The sequence below is a fragment of the Diuraphis noxia genome, unplaced genomic scaffold (assembly GCF_037042655.1).
Source record: "Diuraphis noxia isolate RWA-SAM2 unplaced genomic scaffold, SU_Dnox_SAM2 contig0003, whole genome shotgun sequence".
Taxonomy (NCBI): domain Eukaryota; kingdom Metazoa; phylum Arthropoda; class Insecta; order Hemiptera; family Aphididae; genus Diuraphis; species Diuraphis noxia.
In genome coordinates, this window is record NW_028301713.1 from 41420295 (window position 1) to 41425926 (window position 5632).

The 5632-nt window shown below is 27.6% G+C and overlaps 1 long non-coding RNA gene across 1 annotated transcript; it reads left to right on the plus strand.

The window, feature by feature from the left end:
* Window positions 1-962: 962 nt before the first annotated feature.
* On the plus strand, window positions 963-5420 carry LOC149057374 (uncharacterized). Its single transcript, XR_016191127.1, has 3 exons — window positions 963-2144; window positions 2202-2312; window positions 5248-5420. It is a non-coding gene; the product is annotated as an uncharacterized LOC149057374 (long non-coding RNA).
* The last annotated feature ends 212 nt before the right edge of the window (window positions 5421-5632 follow it).

Below are 5632 nucleotides of genomic sequence, written 5' to 3' on the forward strand. Positions count from 1 at the left end.
TATGCTGTATACCTAGCAGTGGCGAACCCAGGGGGGTGGACCCCGGGTCCGGACCCCCCCCCTTGGCTCATGCCATAGTATTTATTTTTATTTTATATTTTTAAAGTTACCTAGAAGTTTTCATCAAAACTTATTGATTAGAATTATTATAATATATATATATATATATATATATATATATTTACCCCAGACCACTTCGATAATATTTTATAGGTCGCGGCTCGCGGACCACCTTAATTGGTACCCCTATACGGGTAATATAATATACTATAAAATTCCCAACACTATACTAAAAATAGTTCAGATAACAACACAATACGGACCGGCATCTCTTTAATCGCGGACCGGCACCGGTGTAGTGATGTACAGTCTGTCAGTCAGTCAGTCTGTAGAGTCTGCGATATTTGCTACTATAATATACGTACTACATTATAAAAAAAAAATTATTATAATTTTTTTCCATAAATGTTGTGTGTATAGTGGATACTTGTGCTTATAATTTTCTATATTCGTATTTCGTGCAAACGTTAAAATATTATATTAATTCAGCCATGAAACGAAGTATAAATGACTATTTAGTATTTTGTATCAAAAGTGAGGTGTATAAGTAATAGTTCTAATGTGACAAATGATAGAGATTTTCCTGGACCCCCCCCTTGAATAAATCCTGGTTGCGCCACTGATACCTAGTGTATAGACTATAATAGAAATATAGACAAAAATGGTAATCATATTAATTTTGTTAAATACAATAGATTTCTGTCTGGAGGAAAGTAAATATTTAAGTGTACCTACTTAATACTTATCTATACAATCGTTAGAGAATATGAATTCGGATAATTTTACCGATACTTTTTAGTTTTTTGTTACATTTACTATATTTTAATTTTTATTTACTTATATTCAATTCATTAATATATAATATAAAAATGTTTAAGTAATGAGCATTTTGGTAGTTTTTAGCGAACCCGAGTTCAGGGTCTTATACGAGCAGTTTATTCCTTTAATTTTTGAACATGGCTTACTTACTTTTTTTTTCTATATAAATAGTAAATAATGACAATTATACTGGCTGCAATCGTATATCACTAACCTTGTGAGTTGTGGATAGGTTTATCAAAAATGTTATTTTAAAGTGATATTTAAAACCATCATCACAATTCATTATTATAAACAAAAAAATAAAAATAATATCTAAAGAATTATTAATTACGCTATAACAAACTGCAGTATCTATAATATAATTGTGTTCTTTTAAGAAAACATAGCCATAACCAATTACCAATATAGGCACATATTATTATAATCGTGAATACTGCAATACTTATTTGGCCAAATTAACCCAATTAAAAACTTGAAGACTCGACGAGTTTACTTAACCATATACCATAATCTATATGCATTAATGCATTATAATATGATATGATATACAAACCATCCTTCCATATAATGTTATCCCTCGCGCCTCGCCGAATATTTATGTGGTGAATACAATATGTATTCTAATCATAAAACAATTAACCAAGGTATAATATATAATATATTATAGCAGACGGCATAAAAAAAAAAAAATAATAGTTTTCCGAACCCAATAATAATAGTAATGATAGTAATAAAATACGTAATATTTTAATAGATATTAAACTGTCTAGTGCACGTTCTTTATTGAGCCAGTGGAGTATTGCACGATGTTATGATGTAAACCCCGTAGGTATCGCATGACTATAAATGACTTACTTAATCACAAACGTCGAGACTTGATCCCATTCTTGCGTTTTTTATGTTCTTCAGCCGACCATTTATTGGTTGCGAGTAAGCTGGAAATGACATCTAAATTGCCATGCGTAACACGTTTAACGATTTTCCCCGCCTGCACTTTTTACAAAATATTCAACTTGTCGTCATATATGATATAATTAACTCTAACTTCTAAGTAGGTATGTAGGTATAGTAGTATACCAGGCACCTCTATAATAATATTTATAAGACGTAAAAAAATTCAACATTCCATCAACCAACTCAGACGCAGATTTAGGTCCGAACACTGAAGATATAGGTACCAACAATATGGCCAACTTCTTAAAAAACCTGACCTGTACAAACAAATGAAATAATAAGCATTGGAACACAACTACTGTAGAACTGTAAATAATATATATTATTTTTAAATGTTTTTTTACTTTTTTAAATTTTTATTACAGAAAAAATTGTAACTAATAGAGCCATTGACGTCTATAGCTAAGAACAATAATAAAAAAAAGAAAATGATAATTTGTATACAAATATTTATTTTCTACTATTTTCAATACGGGGTAAATATTATAAAGTACTTAAATATATATTTAAACATGTATGTAAATATATTTTTATCTATATTAGGGTACTAATATTTGTATGGCCACCCAAATTACTAACTAGATTCAATTTATTACCAGGAAAAAGATGATAAAATCGCAGTATTTTTACTGCCTTAATAAGTGATGACAAAACACACTACTATAAAATGAATGCAATCATCGGCCATCGCATCCGCTTAGAAAACAAAATAATAAAACAAATTTTTTAAAACGTTGACGGATAAATTAATTATCATGTTTACCTAGTACCTCCTATACTTATTATATCCAAAATCGTGATACAAGTATACTCGAACAAATAATGTAAATATTATAAAATAATTTGGAATCCAAATACATCAGTCGATCCAGAGTTTTATACGTTGATCGGAGAAACTTTCCCAGTATCCCGGTGGGTCAATCTACCGCTGTTAATGTGCTTGGACGATCTAAGCGACACGAGTGTCCAATGATCGATCTGTTTCTTAGTTGTTGGGTCATTATTTTTAAATTGCATTGTAACTTTGTCACAATTAAATTAATTGTTTGTCTTGAAAAGAAGTCATATATTTAATTTACAAAACTGTGAGCCTGTCGAGTTGATTTATTTTTCATTACAGATGTACATCGGTACAGAGAATTATTATAGTTGATGTTTTGATGATAATCTTAAAAACTAAATATTTACCTGCCTATAATTTATTTTTTTATTGAACAAAAATATGTCGACAACTAGGTTATTAATTTATGGTTTTTTGATTCGGTGTTATTTATATTTAAAAAAAAAAATTATATCAAGTTTCTTGTGTTCTGTGGATTTGGTCCTAAATGCTTGGTAGATTTGTTTGGAAATATAGAATTGGTTGCGATCTTGCAGTTGTATTGGTGGCTTGTAAATTATATTACATTTTAAATATATATAGGTATGTATGTATACTATTTCACCGATAAAGCGTTGAATTATAGAAGTAAAGGTTTTGGTTTTATATTTCAAAAATTGGCACATTTGCAAATTAATGACAAAACAAACTTAAGTGAAGATTAACTAACCATAATATTTTGATGAATATTAAAGACATACAAATAGCTAATAATCATAAACTAATTTCCATTTTATCAACAGGCTGTGAGTTGTAGTTTTGTATTAATTTACTCAGTCAATATCAATAAAACCAAAACTATGTGATTAATTATTGTATAATGTAGAACACCACAACTCACAAGCATTAATTAACTGATAGGTACATGCGTGCTGATAAAGCTAACAAACCTAATAAATATTGGTGAAGTGTTGCAAGCTATTAAATTATCACAGTTTTTTTCAGAAAACAATTTTTTTCTAATTTATACCTTCCCCTTAACTAAAAATGTAGTTTAAACTGAACTAATAAATACCTATTATTTTAGAATATGAGCGGAGCGAGGAATGTATTGATTTTACCATGATGTGTATTTTTTTTTGTGTCTGTCATCACACTTTGGGGAAGTAAAAATGCTTTTATTTTCGACTTCAGTACCTTTTTAGATCAGAAAATAAATCTAGTTGGTACTTTGATATTGAAAGTAATATTTTTCTAAATCATCTGGATAAACAAAATAAAAAGTTAAAAATGGTAAATTTTACCCACAATCAGTTTTCGACAAAATCGATTTTGGTTTTTGATGTAACTTCAAAACAAATGACCATTGATACATGAAATTCGACTTAAGCTAAATATAGTTTTTTTTTTAAATTAATATTGATAAAAATTTATTTTTTGGGTAGAAAAGCTTGAAAACTTAATAAAAGGTTCCTAACATATTGTTACACAATAGCAGTTGAAAAATAAAATAAATTCATAGCTACAATTTTTTTTTATAAGCATTCAAAGTTTGAATTTTGACAAAATACGTAAAATTCACGAAAATTCGCAAATCATTTTTAGCTAGAAATTCATAAAAAGTGTTCTTTTCCAATCTAAAATTTGAAATTTAATACAAGTTTTTCAACCTTTATCACAAAAAGAAATGTCCACCAGAAAGTCAAATTAAGTTTTGATGAGTGGTTGACATTTAAATTTTTACAACATTAGATTTTCACTATAGATTTCTCCTTTAGCGATCTTCTTATTTTGGTGTAACTCTAAAACAAATGACCGCACTACCGCGCAGATGCTTGAAATGTTCACTGAATGTTTATATTATTAATATATTAATATAATATATGTAATATATTTATACATTAATAAATTATATAGGCATTTTCTATGTTTGATAAAATTTTTAAAATATTTTAATTAGTTTTTTAGTTTTTTTTTCTATTAATGTCAATAAAATTGTATTAGTTAGGTCAAAAAGCATCAACATTTAATATAAAGCTTCCGACTTAATGTTTCAATAGCAGTTGAAACATATTAAAAGTACATAGCCAAGATTTTTTTAATTGTCATTTAAAGTTTAAATGTCTACTAAATACGTGAAAATTACGGCAATGTTCAAATTATCTTAAATAGAAATTCATAAAAGTTTTTCTACCTTTAACAAAAAAAAAATGTCCACCGATAAGTCAAATATTTTAATAAGTATTAATAATAAGTAATAATAATCTATAATATATCCTAGACACATAAACCGTCTCCGCTCAGAATCGGTTTTCGTTTACAATGATATAATATCATTGGATTCAAATTTAATTCCATCATTAATGTAACCCACTTGTAACCTACCGTACAGCAGAGCGATATCCACTTTCCCGCTTTTTTTTGTTTTGTAATACGCGAATAGTTAAAAAAAATATATATAGGATCGTATTTTAATAATATTTAATATACGATTTTGAACGTTGATGGCTGATGAGAGCTGACTATATTAATAAAACTATACAAAACCATAAAATACCACTATTACAATGTAATTTGAATCACTTATATAGGAAAGAAACGAAACCAAGGTCCTGGAAACTTACAGTCATAACTCGCATATCTAGTTACTTAAGTAAACAAACTATATTTTGGATAACTCAACGTTTAAAAAAAACCACTGACGCGAAACCAATATGTAAATGATGAACATGATGATAATTAATATTATGTTTGACAAAAACGTTCTGTACAAGTAGGCAATTTATTGTAATCACGAAAGATGCGATATTATGTTATGTTAAATATATTTTAGTTGAAAGATAAAATGAATAACAACATAATATACCGTATATCGATGGCCTTAAATAGTTTGAAAATAAAGCACCATTTGGTAAATAAATTAAAAATGTCCTATTATGTAATAATTATATTGATTTATTATAATAGAAATGGTTT